The 18,824-nt window shown below is 37.6% G+C and overlaps 1 long non-coding RNA gene across 1 annotated transcript; it reads right to left on the reverse strand.

The window, feature by feature from the left end:
- Positions 1-15,715: 15,715 nt before the first annotated feature.
- LOC116410336 lies at positions 15,716-18,274 on the reverse strand. Its single transcript, XR_004222298.1, has 2 exons — positions 18,163-18,274; positions 15,716-16,480 (listed from the first exon to the last, which is right to left on the reverse strand). It is a non-coding gene; the product is annotated as an uncharacterized LOC116410336 (long non-coding RNA).
- Positions 18,275-18,824: the final 550 nt, after the last annotated feature.

Below are 18,824 nucleotides of genomic sequence, written 5' to 3' on the forward strand. Positions count from 1 at the left end.
ATTCTTAAAGGAGAACTAAAGCCTAACTAAAGAAGTAGGGCAGAAATGTTGTACATTATGGGGCACATTCATCAATGTACGATTGAGTCAGAATACAAAAAAAGTTTTAGAACTGTGCATATTTTCTACGATATTTTTGTTAATTTGTGCAACTATTTCGTACTTTGCAGAACAATTTGTGCAACAAACTCATATTTGTCGCAACGTATGAAAGTTTTGGAATTCATTTAAACTTCAGTATCGTGACTTTCTTTTGGCCAGGTTGGAGCTGCAGAGTGCCATTGAGTCCTTTGGAAAGCTTCCCACATCATGCATTGGAGTGTCATAGTCAGAAAGGGTTTAGCGCCTTTTACGATTGTTGGGATACGAAAATTTTGTGATTATTGGATCGCCATTCGCAAACAATAGTTTCAATACGAAAATTTTGGAACTTTCGGATCGTAAGTACGAAATTTTCGTATTCAAATGGAAAACATTTTCGTTATATTTGCGATCATCAGAAATGATCGGATTTTGTGATTCGGATTCGTCATTAGTGAATTGGCCCCTATGTTTTGGGTTTCTGTACCAGCCCAAGGCAACCACAGCCCTTTAGCAGGGAAAATCTGTGCCCCCAAAGATGCCCCAGTAGCCCCCCATCTTCTTACATTCCCTGCACATACTCTGTGCTGCTGTCAGTTACTGAGCTTAGGGGCCGACTCACAATATACTGCATATACAATATAAATGTCTCAAAAGAAGGATGATAAGTAATTAATAATACATTGCATCTCTGAAACCAATGCGGCTAGCTTTGGAAATGAATAATTAGTCCTGTAGTGACCAAACCTCTTTCTCGCTTGATAATTTCCTATGACCCCTAAGCTTAGCTTCTTAACAGCTCCCCAGAGCCCACTGAGCATGTGCAGTGTCACTGACACTTTCCAAGATGGGGAGCTCCTGTGAGAAGTTCCTGGAACATTGCTGCTATTGAGATGCTGCACCTTTAGGCTGGTGCTGTAAGTTCAGTATATAAAATATGGCATTTTTAGCCGTATTTATCTTTAGGGCTTAGTTCTAGTGATGAGTGAATTTTTTCGCCAGGCATGGATTTGCAGAGAATTTCCGCATTTCGGCATTGGCAAATTGTTTTGCAAAAATGTATGGCGCGTCAAAAAAAAGTTGTTAAATTGGGAAAATTGGGCATGGTCATGCCACAATAGGTGCTGTCAGACCCTGCATTTTAAACAATACTGTTAATCCTTAAAGGAGAACTAAACCCTAAAAATAAATATATAGCTAAAAATATCATATTTTATATACTGTACTTACTGCACCAGCACATTTGAACATGTCTAAAGCAGCAATGATCTAGGTCTATGCAACACATGCTCAGTGTGCTCTGGGCAGCTATTAAGAATTTTAGGGGGCGTTGCAAATGATTAAGCAGACAATGAGGCTTGTCTGTCTTATAAGCTGATGTTACTACTAAGAGACTTTTCTTTGAGACACAAGTAGAGAACAAATCCCCACTCCCAAAGAAACACCAAAATATACATTTAACAAGCTCTAATTTAAACTTGGACAAATGATTGCCCTTAGATTTAGCATATACAGTGGTGTGAAAAACTATTTGCCCCCTTCCTGATTTCTTATTCTTTTGCATGTTTGTCACACAAAATGTTTCTGATCATCAAACACATTTAACTATTAGTCAAAGATAACACAAGTAAACACAAAATGCAGTTTTTAAATGAGGGTTTTTATTATTTAGGGAGAAAAAAAATCCAAACCTACATGGCCCTGTGTGAAAAAGTAATTGCCCCCTGAACCTAATAACTGGTTGGGCCACCCTTAGCAGCAATAACTGCAATCAAGCGTTTGCGATAACTTGCAACGAGTCTTTTACAGCGCTCTGGAGGAATTTTGGCCCACTCATCTTTGCAGAATTGTTGTAATTCAGCTTTATTTGAGGGTTTTCTAGCATGAACCGCCTTTTTAAGGTCATGCCACAACATCTCAATAGGATTCAGGTCAGGACTTTGACTAGGCCACTCCAAAGTCTTCATTTTGTTTTTCTTCAGCCATTCAGAGGTGGATTTGCTGGTTTGTTTTGGGTCATTGTCCTGCTGCAGCACCCAAGATCGCTTCAGCTTGAGTTGACGAACAGATGGCCGGACATTCTCCTTCAGGATTTTTTGGTAGACAGTAGAATTCATGGTTCCATCTATCACAGCAAGCCTTCCAGGTCCTGAAGCAGCAAAACAACCCCAGACCATCACACTACCGCCACCATATTTTACTGTTGGTATGATGTTCTTTTTCTGAAATGCTGTGTTACTTTTACGCCAGATGTAACGGGACACGCACCTTCCAAAAAGTTCAACTTTTGTCTCGTCGGTCCACAAGATATTTTCCCAAAAGTCTTGGCAATCATTGAGATGTTTTTTAGCAAAATTGAGACGAGCCATAATGTTCTTTTGCTTAAAAGTGGTTTGCGCCTTGGAAATCTGCCATGCAGGCCGTTTTTGCCCAGTCTCTTTCTTATGGTGGAGTCGTGAACACTGACCTTAATTGAGGCAAGTGAGGCCTGCAGTTCTTTAGATGTTGTCCTGGGGTCTTTTGTGGCCTCTCGGATGAGTTGTCTCTGTGCTCTTGGGGTAATTTTGGTCGGCCGGCCACTCCTGGGAAGGTTCACCACTGTTCCATGTTTTTGCCATTTGTGGAAAATGGCTCTCACTGTGGTTCGCTGGAGTCCCAAAGCTTTAGAAATGGCTTTATAACCTTTACCAGACTGATAGATCTCAATTACTTTTGTTCTCATTTGTTCCTGAATTTCTTTGGATCTTGGCATGATGTCTAGCTTTTGAGGTGCTTTTAGTCTACTTCTCTGTGTCAGGTAGCTCCTATTTAAGTGATTTCTTGATTGAAACAGGTGTGGCAGTAATCAGGCCTGGGGGTGACTACAGAAATTGATATTGAAATTGAAAATTGAAATTGAAAAACCACAGTTAAGTTATTTTTTTAACAAGGGGGGCAATCACTTTTTCACACAGGACCATGTAGATTTGGAGTTTTTTTTCTCCCTTAATAACGTAAACCTTCATTTAAAAACTGCATTTTGTGTTCAATTATGTTATCTTTGACTAATAGTTAACGGTTTTTGATGAGCAGAAACATTTAAGTGTGACAAATATGCAAAAGAATAAGAAATCAGGAAGGGGGCAAATAGTTTTTCACACCACTGTATATCCTTATCATTTAGCTGACGGAGGGGCTGCGCAATATACTGGTAAGTATCTAATACAACTAATCATCCCTCCATATCAGCTAGATTGTGTGACATTTTTTCCTAATGAATTTGTGATGGCAGGGAACCCCAACCTCACTGGTTCTACCACATTGACTTGAATATCAAGAGGTCTTCTGCTGCAGCAACTATTACAGACGTCCACTAGATGGCAGCAAGACACAGTTGACTATCTCTGTATTAGTTACAGTTAATGCTGTGCATGTTATAACCCCCCCCCCCCCCCCCCCCCCCCAGTAAATAGAACTGTTTAAAAATAAGGTTAATCCTTTGCATTGAATCTAAAGTTAATTGCTGATGAGTTATTTTTGTAAATTAGTTACAGAGTACTGGCAGGGGCAGGGTACAATAGAGCCCTGTACTCGCTGCTTTCACTATGGCATGTGGTAAGGACAGGGCTATGTTACACCCACCAACGCTGGATTTTTCAAGTGTAGAGTGCATTCAGACCCCAGATACAAGTGCTCTTTGAATAAGGTGGCATGGTATTGCATCACTTAGTGCTATGTCACTTGAATCTGGTGTCAAAGTAAATGACTCCTCTTGTTCTTTTTTGTAAATGAGCAGAAATGCATTTTCACTTCCTAGGGTAATACTCCTTTAAAAGAGAACCATCATGCCCAAATCCATGTATGAACTCTGCGACTGCCTTCATAAAATATCATGGAAGTCCAAGCCAATTGCTGTCTTTGCTCTGAGTTTTTTTGGGAAACGAGGAAATCTTAGCATTGTGCAGAACAGGTAGAATTGTACATGGAGCAAAGGCTCCCAAAGTGAGACATTTCACATACAGAGTTTGTAGATTATAATGAATACTGCACCTCCTGCTTAAATTTATATAGTGGATAATGAACCACCTACAGTAATTTATAAAGATATTCAAAGTCACCAAGGAGTTATGTGATCATTTAAAGGCCTGAGGCTACAGGCTGAGTGCTTTTATACAGGTTACGTAACTCTAAGGTGACTTACAATAGCTTTATAAATTACAGTAGGGGTAATTCACTTTGTTTCTATGTGCAGTGTCTTCAGGAAGCTCTGCAAATTACTCTGACTGCTGGTCAGCCATATAATATTGCTGTGAGAGTAGAAGAATGGGAAAGGAGACCCTGAGAGTAGAAGGGGGAGCAAGACCAGCGATAGATAGAGGGCGGATAGGAGCAGCAGCAGACGGAATAGAACCAGAGAAGAAGGGGTGGGAGGGGGCAGAGGCAGTAAGAACAGAAACGGATTGATGGATAGAGGGTGGGAGCAGCAGAAGGATTGAGACACAGAGAAAGCCAGACTAGTATGAAGAGTGAGAGCGGCAAATGGAGATGGACAACTGGAGAAGGACAGAAGGTGGGAGGGGTACAGGGAGTGAGATCAGAGACTGATGGATGGCAGGGGAAAGAAGCAGAGGGACCGAGACGCAGAGGGAGCGAAAACAGAGATTATTGGATGGAGGGTGGATGGATAGAGGAAGGAAGCGGCAAAGGAAGCAAGACCGGAAAGGGACAGAGGGTGGAAGGAAAAGCAAAACAAAAAGAGAAGAAAAGAGGGAGTGAGACTGGAGAAGGAGGAGCAAGTAAGGGAGTAGGGACAGATGGGGGAGTGGCTGGAAAAATTGTTACCCGCGTAAAAAAAATGTTGGGTGCAATTATTGTGTGCAACATTTTTTTGATACGTGTCCAAAAAAAATTAATTTTCAGTGTTCCTCCATTTCACTACTTCTGAGTTTCAAAGTGAAATTACAGTTACACTGTGATCAGTCTGAATACTTATAGTCATACTGTTTTTGTCATCGGGCACGATAACACATGACCTTTTGACTATTTTGCCATAAAAAGAGATAGCCTTATGATACATTACTTAGGACAAATGCTTGGGGTTCTCCAGGAAACACTGGTCTGTGGGACACATCAGCGCGCAGGGAGGGGGGATTTTCACAGGACAGTCCCAATTTTAACAGCTCAGCCCACAATCCCAGATTCTTATTGAAAAGTCCCTTTTTTCCCTTTTATCTTCTGCACTGAACGCCAAAAACGAGACAAAGTTTCTCAAACTTAATTAAATATGTAGCTTTTGGCAGAGCGCAACACCTGCACTGAGATACAATTTTTACTAATAAGATAAACAGGTCTCTTGGGGGAACCGAGACTTGCATCTTAAAGAGCAGTTTCACCTTCATTAGTAAAACTGTAATAACATACAAAACAAGACCCGAAACCCTCAGAAATGTGTTCAAACTTTACATAACCTGAAAAAAGAGAAAAGGGCCGCACTCCTTCTCTAAAAACTGATCCTTTATTTAAAAATTAAAATCAAAAGTGGCTACTGTGATGCAGACAGCCTGACATGTACATGGGTTTATCCTATAGGCTAAAGCTCGCCCATTAGTAGGGATGTAGCGAACATCGCCAAAAATGTTCGCGGACCCGTTCGCGGACTTTCGGCAAAACTCGCGAATATTCGCGAACTTTGCGAACCCCATAGACTTCAATGGGAAGGCGAACTTTAAAACCTAGAAAAGCCATTTCTGTCCAGAAAACTGATTTTAAAGTTGTTTAAAGGGTGCCACGACCTGGACAGTGGCATGCAGGAGGGGGATCAAGCAAAAATTTCTCTGAAAAATACTTTGTAAAAAAAACGCCAAAAAATAACGAAAAAAAAAAAAAAAAAAAACGCCAAAAAAAAAACCGCGGCGAACCCAAAATGGCGAACATCGTCAAAAGTCCGCGAATTTGCGCGAACGTGAACACCCGATGTTCGCGCGAATTAGTTCGCCGGCAAACAGTTCGCTACATCTCTACCCATTAGGTTTTTAAAGCAGAAGCCATAGAAATGTTGTATCAGAGAAAGGTTTTAATGAGGTGAAGACCAAAATATTAACAAATAGTACCAGAGATTTCAGATTTGCCCATGGACTATACCACTGATCCAGTACACATAAGTATTTCCTTCATCCAGAAATCAATTTTCAGCCTCTCTCTGCAATCTATAATTATCACAAGGACAATTTCAAATATATCAGAGCAGAAATAATGTTAATCATTCTTCCCATGGAATTTAGGTTCAGATGGTGCATTGATCCAGCAGTAAACAAACTCCCACATGCAAATGTGTAAATAAACACACATATACCCACATGTACTCATGTGTATATAAGTGTACTGCATATATGGTTTATATCGTTTAGAGAGCTTTATAATAATATAAGTATTTAAAGGGATTCTGTCATGGGAAAACACATTCTTTTGAAAATGCATTTGTTAATAGTGCTGCAAAATTCTGCACTGAAAGAGTGAACAGATTTTTTTAAATTTTATTTTAAAATGTAACATATTGTTAGTTTCTCAAGTGCTCTCAGCCATGTGACTTGTGCTCTGATAAACTTCCTCCACACTTTACTGCTGAGCTGCAAGTGATATCACCCCCTCCCTTTCCCCCCAGCAGCCAATCAGCAGAACAATGGAAAGGATAGCAGCTCCCTAACACCTGTATTTGCTAAAAATGCCCCTAGTTGTAGATCTCAATAGTAACAATGCAAGTCCAGCAGAGCCAAGTCATGACTCTTCCAATTACATTGAGTAGGAGAAACAATAGCTTATCTGAAAGCAATTCTGGCTCCTTCTGAAAGCTCAGACTCAAACACAATGCATTGATGGCTGCCGACACCGAAAAAAATACGTTTGTTAGTTGAAGAATAAAATGTAAAATATTAGAATGAATTATTACCAATGTAAACAGTGTATTTTAAAAATAAAACAAAAACTGTAGTACCGTGTTAGCCAGTGTCAAAAGTAATAAAAAATAATATATATATATATTATATCTATATTATATATATAATAAGAATAAAAATACATTGCAAGCTTTGGGAACTCTAAGGAGGTATTTTTCCTGACGAAGGGGCCTCTGTAAGCTTGCAATGTATTTTTATTGTTAGCCAATATAGGTATCATTTCTACAATATTCTTGTATTTGTGTATTTTTTATTAGTTTAAAAATAAAAACTATACCATAAAAATCATGACAGAATCCCTTTGAAGTAGGACCAACATTTCAATAACTATCTAAAACTTTACCCAGTTACCTTTTTTATCTTTCCTGTTATCTCCATTGCATGGAACACACTGGTTAAAACTAACGGTTAATTAGATATGACTGTGCACTGTGCAATAGCATCTATCGTATACAAGTAAATCAGCCCCCAGATATTCTTAGGAAATCAAGCAAAATACAAGAGTTGGGGGGGCACACCGGTAAATAGAATGGAGGAAGGTTGGTTCTCATTGTAGGAGACTGTCTGAATGACTTTTGGGATGATGTGGTGGGAACGATCATAAATTTTATGACTATTTGCAGCCCTTCAATGTAATTAGAAGTAGACGATTGTATCAGATCATCCCATTTGTTTAACAAAACAAAATCTGCCTCTGTATGGCCACCTTAAAGGAACAGTAACACCAAAAAATATAAGAGCTTTAAATTAATAAAAATATAATGCACTGTTGCCCTGCACTGGTAAAACTGGTGTGTTTGCTACAGTAACCCTACTATAATTTATATAATAAGCTGCTGTGTAGCCATGGGGGCAGCCATTCAAGCTGGAAAAAAGGAGAAAAGGCACAGGTTGCATAGCAGATAACAGATAAGCTATGTAGAATACAATGGTGTTTTATCTGTTATCTGCTATGTGCCTGTGCCTTTTCTCCTTTGAATGGCTGCCCCCATGGCTACACAGCAGCTTATTTATATAAATTATAGTAGACTTTCTGAAGTAAACACACAACTTTTACCAGTGCAGGGCAGCAGCACATTATATTTTAGTTAGTTTTTTACACTTTCATTTTTTGGTGTTACTGTTCCTTTAAGAAATGCTGGCTGATAACTGGTTGTTATGGGGAACTAAAAAGTGGAATAAATGTTCTGCTTTTATATTACCTCATAGGAGTTTAGTACAGGTATGGGACCTGTTATCCAGAATGCTTTCTGGGTAAGGGATCTTTCTGTAATTTGGATCTCCACAATTTTAGCCTGCTAAAAATCATTTAAATATTGAATAAACCCAAATAGGCTTGTTTTGCCTCCAATACGGATTAATGATATCTTGGTTGGGATCAAGTACAAGGTTCTGTTTTATTATATTTTTATTGCTTATAATGGAGTCTATGGGAGATGGCCTTTCCATAATTCGGAACTGGATAACTGGTTTCCAGATAAGGGATCCCATACCTGTATTTGTTTAGTCCAATAAAGCTTATATATCATATCAACATGGCAAAGTATGTGGCCTATACTGACAATGTTAAAATCATTTATGAAAATGATCATAAGAAAATGCCATGAAGGGAGTTCTCAACAAACAGAAGAATATGAGGAAGTGATTATATTATGCAGGCATGTTTATTTCCCATGTTTGTTCATTTCAGCTATGCCATTGATTTTACTGATACATTAAGTAGAAAATGTAAATACTAAATTAATCATTACAGAAACCTGTGGGAAAGGACATTTTTTTTTACCTGTTATGCAGCAGGAAGCAGAGAGTGTCATGAAAATTTTCCCCCAGGGATGCGTTAATGCGTAAGGAGGTTTGAAATGGTGAAAGGGTGAAATGTTTTACTTTATTTTCTATATAACTATTTATTTTTTGCTGCTTAATATTGTATATATAGGGCACTTACTAAAAGTCAATAGGCTGGGGGCTGAGTTATAGTTAAGCAACACTGAGGGGCTGATTTACTAAGACACGAATTCGAATCCGAATTGGAAAAATTCCGACTGGTAAACGAACTTTTTGCGACTTTTTCGTATTTTTTGCGATTTTTTTCGTTGCCTTTACGATTTGCGCGAAAAAACGCAAGTTTTTCGTAGCCATTCCGAAAGTTGCGCAAAATCTGGCGATTTTTTCGTAGCATTAAAACTTGCGCGAAAAGTTGCGATTTTTTCGTAGCGGTCAAACTTGCGCGAAAAGTGGCGCCTTTTTCGTAGCGTTAAAACTTAAAACGCTACGAAAAAATCGCAACTTTTCGCGCAAGTTTTAACGCTACGAAAAAATCGCCAGATTTTGCGCAACTTTCCGAATGGCTACGAAAAACTCGCGTTTTTTCGCGCAAATCGTATTGGTAACGAAAAAGTCGCGACAATTTTCCAAAAAAATCACACAATACCGATCATTACGAAAAAAACGCAATCGGACGCATTCGGCCCGTTCGTGGGTTAGTAAATGTGCCCCTTAGTACAAGAAATACCAGCACCCTCATGATTTTAAATAACAAAATATAATACATTTTATTGGTGCATCGACATTTCGGTCCCCTTGTGTACCTTGTACCTGAGAGCAGTCCGCAAGGGACCGAAACGTTGATTTTTGATTTGAAGCCCTGGGAGTGCTGGTATTTCTCATATATATATCTCATTTGAGGGACTTGGGGTTTTTACCCTGTGAGTTGCATGTAAAACTCAATCCCTTTGTAAAATGGATAATGAAGCAGAAAATTCTTAATGAATCAGATAAAAAGTGTGTAAGTAAGTACTGCACTCACCCGGCTCAGTTACAGTAACTGATTTTAATATGCAAACCAAAAATACCCAACTTATACATAAAATAATGAATTTATGAAATGTATTAATATTTTGAGTTTGTATTTATAGAAAGCTTTGACTAAAAGGTGTATAGGTATGGGATCCATTATCTGGAAACTTGTTAACCAGAAAACTGCATATTATAGGAAGTTCATCTCCAGTTGTTTTCCATTTAATCAAATAATTCAGATTTTTAAAAATGGTTTAGTTTCACCCTATAATAATAATAATAGTCCCTTATACTTGATTCCAGCTAAAATACGACTAATGGTTTTTGGAGGCAAACAATCCTACTCTGTTTAATTAATGTTTTAATAGTTTTTTTTAGTAGACTTAGGGGCTGATTTACTAAGACACAAATTCGAATCCGAATTGGAAAAATTCCGATTGGAAAACGAACATTTTGCAGCTTTTTCATATTTTTTGCGATTTTTTCGGCGCCTTTACGACTTTTCGGAAATTGTCGCAACTTTTTCGTTACCAATATGATTTGCGTGAAAAAACGCGAGTTTTTCGTAGCCATTACGATTCGCTTGTATCTTGTCGTGACTTTTTCATATTGAGCGCTCGTAAGCGGCGGGCGAAACTTTCAGACTTAGCATGATTTTAGAAGCCTCCCTTAGGACTCAATGGCACCCTGCAGCTCCAACCTGGCCCAAGAAAAGTCACCATACTGAAGCTTGAATGAATCCGAACGCTACGAAAAAATCGCAACATTTTGCGCAACTTTCGGAATGGCTACGAAAAAGGCGCAACATTTCGCGCAAGTTTTAACGCTACGAAAAAATCGACAGATTTTGCGCAACATTCGGAATGGCAACGAAAAAGTCACGATAATTTTCTGAAAAATCGCCAAATACCGATCATTACGAAAAAAAACGCAATTGGACGCATTCGGCCCGTTCGTGGGTAAGTAAATGTGCCCCAGAATGTATTGAAATACAAATGACAGAAATACCTCCTATCCCGAGAGCCCTATGTCCCAAGCAATCTGCAACCCCACATCTTTTGTTTGAAAGAGACCCACAATATAAAGCTGCACGTTGTATAAGTGCTCCTCTGAGTGCTTTTGCAATTTACATTAATTCAAATGTAAGAGGTATAAGGTTATTAGCCCCCCCTCCCCCCAATAAAATGTGTGCTTTTAAACTTCAGCACTCACATACATTTTGTTTACCTTAAGACAATATTTTTCAGAGACACTTCCTGCTCTGCTACTGCAGGGGGAACCAAAGTGCGCAGCTCAGGTAGGAACTTTTACCTGATGCACCAGTTCCCACATGCAGGACTAAGGGAATGTCCCTGTTGTCTTACAAGTACAAATATTTTAACCTATTATTTTATAAAGTTATTTAAAACTGTTAAATGTCACTGTAAACTAGTTTTATACTGTCTCCAACACAGATAGACTGCAGTGAGTTACAGCAGACGCCTATACCTGCAGAATCAGTGCACATGTTGCATAGTAGTTAATGCAGGTTATAGATACCTTAATGCGGCCAGATAGATGTTATACTCTTTATATTCATATGATTTCTGTTTATAAGATATATGTGTATTATTAACACAGTATAATGCCTGTATACTGAATTACTTGTAAGAAGTATATTTAGAAGTTTAGCTACTTTTACCTAATGTACCAGTTCCCATGTCTAAGTGACTAAATGATTGTTCTTGTTGTGTTTCATCTCCCTGCAATAAATGGAATTCCTTCTCTCTTACCCTCCCCTCGCACTCTGAATTCATTTCTCTTATGTGCAACAAATACGTTTAAATGTAGCCCAGGAAAACAGATGAGTTCAGCTCGACTGAAAGGTAAGCTTTTAATAAAGTCTGTCATATACTGTAAACAGGACAACTAAGCTGGTAAAGGGTATGGAAAAGCTCAGTTATGAAGAAAAACTGGCCAAGTTGTGGTTCGTTATGCTGTAAAAGAGATGCCTAAGGAGGCATATTATAACTATGTATAAATATATATATAAGGGGATCATATAATAATCTCTCTAATGCTTTATTTACCAGTAGGTCCTTCCAGCAGGGCATTCATGCCAATTAGAAGGTTCTATCTAAATCAGGGATCCGCAACCTTTTATACCCGTGAGCCACATTTAAATGGAAAAAGTGTTGGGGAGCAACACAAGCATGAAAAAGGTTCATGGGGGTGTCAATAAGAGCTAGAATTGGCTACTTAATAGCCTATGTAGACTGGCAGCCTACAGACAGCTCTGTTTGGCATTATATTTGTTTTTTCTGCAACCAAAACTTGCCCCCTTACCAGAAATTTAAAAATAAGCACCTGCTTTGAGGCCACTGGGAGCAACATCTAAGAGGTTGGGGAGCAACATGTTGCCCCCGAGCCATTGGTTGGGGATCACTGATCTAAATATTCGGAAAGAGTTTTTTTTACAGTGAGCGTTGCGTAGTTGTAGAATTCTCTGCCTAAATCCATTGTGCTGGCAGATAATAGCTTCAAGAAGGGTTTTGATTGTTATATTGAACAGAATTAGAGACAAATTAGAGATGCTTCAAAAAGGTGATCCATGATGCCATGCTGGTTATGATAAACAGATTATGCTTATTGGAGCAACATTCAAGGGTATTTATTCCAGGAAGATCTTTGTACAAGTCATTCTGAATTGAGAGCCAGTTGGATGACTGTCGAAACGTCTTCAAGGAAAAAAACACAGCAAGTCCAGTTGATTTGACTTATTACTACAGATATACCATGACCTGGATGAGTGAGAATCTTCTCAAACATGATGCAGTAAAAAATGTAAGACTGTATGGATTTTTGTGTGTCCTACCTGGGTGGAGACAGAGAGGCAGGAGAATCAGGTCTTCAGCTTTCAGGAAGGTCTCCATATGGACCAAATTGGAGGGGGGGGGGGGAACTAGGAGGACAACAGCAGATATTTGGTTTCCACTTTTGTTCATCACCTAAAACTGGGGGGAACACTGTTTCAAAGTGGCAGCTTTTATTTTTTCAACTGAACCCTAATTTTTCTATCCCCCACATGCAATAAAAGGCAGTAAGTTTGCCCAGGAGCAGTAACTGATATAAACCAAGATGTTTGCTTTTATGTATAAGAAAATGCATTTCACATAATTTGTGAAAGAGAAGGGAGAGAAAGAAAGGAGGCAATTATATATATATATATATATATATATATACTGTATATATATATATATATGTGTGATATATGTCTGATAACCATGTTAAAGATAATGTAGAGAATTGTGGTTTTGCCTCTTTTCTTTCTCTACCTTCTTTTTCACAAATTATGTGGAATGCATTTCCTTCTACATAATAGATAATTAGATTAATAATAACCACGGTAATACAAATGCAACATTGTACCAAAGCTGTTTCAAATAAAACACATTATTTATCCAATTTACTAATCAATATTTGTACACTGATCCAATAGAGAGAAAAATCCCATCTGTAGATCTTGCCAATTTCCTTAAAGGGTAGGAAAAAAATAGAGTCTTATCCATGGCAATTGTATATTCTTCCTAAAAAGGTCATGACTATAAACTAAGATATTTTGCTAGTCCAAAAAGATATCCAGGTCTTCTTTATCATCAATATATTAACTTTTTGTTAGAATTCTATACATTGTAAATAACAGATTGCACACTTTACTGTATGTTGCATACAGTAGTGATTTAGCTGTCATGCACTTTTATTGTTTATACTGTAAGTACAATGCCCTGTGCCCCTTAGTGCTCTTGCACTTCTGCCTGGGGTTATAGGGAATAGCACCTCTAGTGGTTGGGTTTAGGATGGATTATAATCGAAAGTCTAAAGCAGATATGCCAGTTAGTTAGAAGTTACATTTGTCTAGTCTGAATGAGAACTTCCATGAGTGTTTGAAAAATGGTTTGAGACACTCATCATTTTTTTTATGCGTGTGACAATTTTTTTTTGATGTGGGCAACATGGAACTAATTGCTATACAGAAAGAAACAGCAGGTTTTAGTCACAGAGCTTTTGTGAGTTAAGAAGGAGGTATTGAAGGTAGTAATGTGTCCAACCAACAGGTAGGATCCTTCTAACAATGACTGTTTATGACAAAATAGTCTACAATTTTGGTTTTACTTATATAAATCTTGGTTTTATTGGTGTAACTTGTTCTTGAATACTTGTGTTTAACCATAAAAAAAATCTTTGCACACCATTGTAATATTAGGTTTCCATATGCCACAAAAGCTCATAATCCCATTCATATGGGTATGACATTGTTCTTGTGGAACCTCTCCAACACCATGCTGCTTACCAGGCCCAGATTTGTGATGAGGCCACAAAGACCCGGGCTTAGGCGTCATAAATTTAGGGGTGGCATACCACCTAAACTTTGCTCACATACGGAGCAATGGGAACAGGACATACAGAAAACTTTTAAGTGTCCTGTCGCCGGTGCTCCATGTATGAGCTAAATGGATGCTCATGAGCGATCCTGAGTGGGGGGACAGGATGGCATCTGGGCTCTGTCATTAGAAATCCGGCACTGCTGTTCTCAGATCACAGAAATAATGAAACTTTACGCCCATCAAGAGTCCTTTTTTGCCACACCGGATCATTACTTGCTGGTCTACCCTTATCGTGGTCCACAGCCCTCGCTTTATGGGACTTGCAAAGTCTCTCCTTCGGCGTCTTCCTTCATGTGTTTGCTGATACTGGCTTCTTTTGAAAATCCCTTGGTCTGAATATAAAAAGTCCTGCAACTTCATTGGTCGCACAGCATCTCTTTCTATACATATAGCAGGGAGCTGGACCAGTGTTATATAAAATGGTAAGTCTTAACTATTACAATAAAAAGATTTTATTCACAATTGTAATATATAAAAAAAATGCCCTAAGGTTAAAATCTATATTTAAGCCAGATGGATTTAAAGTTTTCAATTTGTAGATTCACCAGCTTTCTGTGCAATGTTGTTCTCACGTTCATACACGTTCAGATTTTAGTCTTCGGATGTTGAACATACATTTAAATGCAACAATCTAAAACTAACATCCAGACGGAAATTGTAGGATAAAGCCCTTAAAATACAAATCGGAGGATGTTCTGAACATGAAATAGTTGGCAGACTCCAGTCGTACAAAAAGGACTTCCCCCAAGGATATCGTCAGATGCACAATATGCAGATTTTATCGTTATCCGACCGAAATTAGGAAATGGAAAAGGAAATTTTGGACCGTATGTAGGCTCCGAATTATAGTCCTGATAATTTTTGCATCATGTTGATCGGTCATGTGCCTGTATGGCCAGCTTAAGTCTCCTGCCCTCCAGACTGGATTAACCCCCTCAATACCATTAGTTCACGTCAGCTAAATAATGGACAAAGTTCTGTCTTTTATTCCCACTCTTCTTCCTGTGACAGTTAGAGCTGCATTATTTCCTGTCAGCTGATCTCTGCGGGAGCACACAGCCCATCACAAAATGGTGGCTCAAAGATGGTGGCAATATTCCCTGAGATTCCAATTTGGTTTTATAAGCCAATTAATATGATAGAAATCGGTTGGTTAAGTATTCATTCTTGGGGTTTAGCTTTCCTTTGAATGTTAAAAATACACCTCTTGACTTTTACACAAACTCTACAGGTTTTCACTGGAATATTTTATTTCAATCAATAAATCTCAAAAATTCAAATTTGAAGAATTGAGATTTTTTACTTCTATTTTCTTAAATTGCATAAAAATACAGTATTGATGTGTAATTAACAGACCCCACAGTATGAGGTGTGACCCACACACATAAATGTACCTATTAACACTCTCCCTCTCTCTCTTTTTTCCACTTGATGATATACATTGTGATTTGTTTAAACCCAGAAAAGAAAAAAACGTACAGATTTTTTTCATGAAAATATAATCTTGAATCTTTACTTTAAAAAATATCAATTCAAAAAGTACATAGAAGATGAAAGTTTACATCAATACATTACTACTTGGAATTACTACTTGGAATAAAGAAATTAATGAACATGTCACAGAACCATAGCAAAGTCATGAGAGTATAAATGCTGAATTCTGGTCGTAAGTACGTCACTAATTCTCTAAAATTCCAACTCTTTCAATGTGAAATACAAATTGAGTATAGCAGCTATAGGTAATTGATGCATCTTCCTCGTAAAGAGAAACCTCATTTATTTGTAGGAGGAAAATTTCTGATAAAATATGTTATTGATTTTCTATACAGTTTTAAAGTTTTCCCAATACATCCCAATAAAGAATTCACCAATGTTTGTAATTATTCATTATAAAGAATCAGATTTGTACATGATTAGATACAGATATGCATTCAAATTCAGAGAAAAAGCAATGGTAAAACTTACAAATTAAGAAAAAGAAATAGGTTTTATATTCCAGGATAGTTTCTTTATTCCAGAGGAACAAGATGTCGGAGAAGATATAATTTTGATGTTGTCACAGTTAACATTCATAATTAGGGCATCCTCTCGCATTTAGTGGTTGTGCAGGCACACTCCTCTACATAGATGTACGAGTATAATAAACTGCTTCCATCTTCGCATTTCAGATTGACCTGCCGTTGGCTAGTCTTCATCTCCTGGCAACACCTGCACGTATGTTTCATTGAATTGGAATATTCAGAGTACCTGTGGGAATAGCATTCCAGGTTATTGGTCTTAACAGTAAATTTACATTGCTATGTAAGCCCAATAGTGCCTGTTAATGAATATGACCATATCAAGATGATAAATCAAAGTTAATGGTTTTGTATTATTAGAGCAGCCACATTGGGAAGTAAGAGTACCATGGTGGGAATGCAAAAATCTAGAATAATGTATCAATTAATTATTTAAAGGGATAGGTGGAACAAAATATAGAACAAATTGTATTATGTAATTCTGTAAGTCTTGATTTAATCTAGATTGAATATGTAAAAAGAAAAACTTGTCAGTTGAGTGGAAATGGGTGGGGTCTGTGTCTGAAAAACTGGTTCTACTGAGGCTTTTTTTAAGAAACTCTAAGGGGGAGATTTATAAAGACACGAATGCTCCGAGCGTATTTTCGCCGAATTTTTCGCCGCTTGAGCGACTTTTCGTATACTTGCATGAAAAATTCGGAAAGGTTTTGCTGCTGCTTACAATCATTCAGTACGAAAATTTTGTGACTTTGGGATCGCCAATACGATATTATTGTGACTAATGCGATTTTTTCGTAAGCATTTTCGTGATATTTGCGATTTTCAGAAATTATTGTATCCAATCCGAATTTTTCCCATTCGGGATTCGAACTTGTGTTGTAATAACAATAAATCGGCCCCTAAGAGTTTAAGACTCTAAACTCTGAGTAAATACACTTACTCAGAGTTATCTGAAAAGTATATTTGCTATTTACATAATGTTCTAATTTTAGTGGCTTCTTAAATATTAGCAGTTATAAACAGTTTAAGACTGGTCAGAGTGTCACAGACCCAAACTGATTATGCACTAGGGTGCATAACTGGGTTTTTGAGTTTATACCCTCTCTAGCCAAAGAAGGAAACATATAACATTATTGTGCAGAATGTTTTTTAGTCACTTTAGTCAAATGGGGAAAGAGTTTTGAACTGAGGTTCATGATGAAACATTGTAATTGGTGGTTGTATAGAGCATCATTACTGCTTCTTCTATAGTTATGCCAGTGTTACAAGCAATAGTATATATTTATAAATATAATATTATCTCTCATTAATACTGTTCTACAGAATTCCCAGTTAAAGAGAATGTAAACACTTTTTGTTTAGTGAAACTTTGCCCAAATTTGACAAATGCCAGCATACACCATCATTTATTATGGGTTTAGGCATTATGGGGCTGTAGTAAAGCAACGTCAGATTTGTCCAACAACATCAGGGTTGTCAGCTCTCTAAGGCCAGCAGCCCAATTAAAATGCAAAGGAATCCTCCAATGAGAATCCCCACCTGATATGTGTAAATCTGACTCCATGCTCCTTGTTACTACAGTTAGAGCTGGAAGCTTTAAACTCAATTTTCTAACACAGAATGGCGAAACAGCATTATGTCTTCCCTTCTGACTTTTGATTTCCACTGAAATTTAATGTAGGTAAAATGACACAATCCCCTTATGCTAGATTAGATCAAGATGACATTATCATTTGTTAATTTCCTTTTATCAGCAATAACATTTTTGATCCTCTACTCTTAGGGTAGAGGGGCAATTAATGGAGGTTTTACAACCCCTCCATAACTTTGCATAACAAGCATTTTTATTTGACTTCTTCAATTCTGAACATAACATTGACTTTGGAATATCATCCAAACTGCATAACTTACTTTGATGTGGTATTGCAGCTTCCTTCACAGTAGGAGATTTCCACATCCTGCTCAGAGGAGCAGGTTCCATTTGTGATTTTTTTGTTTACTTTATAGGCGAGACATTCAGCTTGTGGTTCTAAAAATGAATATAGTGCATATGGCTATAGTTTAACATGCATTTATTATAAACACTCATAGACAATATAAACATCCAAATAGACTATTATGTATCATTTAATATCTTTCCATTATTTTGTTTTGCAAGTTAAGAGAACAAGGCTGCAAGGTAAATCTTTTTTATAGGGCTCAGTATTCCCAGTAGGCTTCTAATGTATTTATGTGTTGGAAACCATAATTTAAATACACAGTTTAAGTTTCTACCACCATTTTACATTCATTCAATTCTATCCTTGGTTGACTACAGATCTCAGGCACCTTGTGGGCTTCACATGAAAAGAGCTGGGGTAGCTAAAACTGTAACATGAAGTGCAGAAATAAGGCAATTTGTAGTGTAAAAAGACTATAAATCCTATAATGCAGTATAAGATCTTAACTGGCAGATAGAACAGCGACCCTTGCACCTAGAACTTCAGCCTGCTATTTCTGCTAATGCAATGCAAACTCTACACTCACTGTATTTATTGAAATTGTCAAATCGTCTGTTAACTGCAAGCAAGGAA

The sequence above is a fragment of the Xenopus tropicalis genome, chromosome 4 (genome assembly GCF_000004195.4).
Source record: "Xenopus tropicalis strain Nigerian chromosome 4, UCB_Xtro_10.0, whole genome shotgun sequence".
NCBI lineage: Eukaryota > Metazoa > Chordata > Amphibia > Anura > Pipidae > Xenopus > Xenopus tropicalis.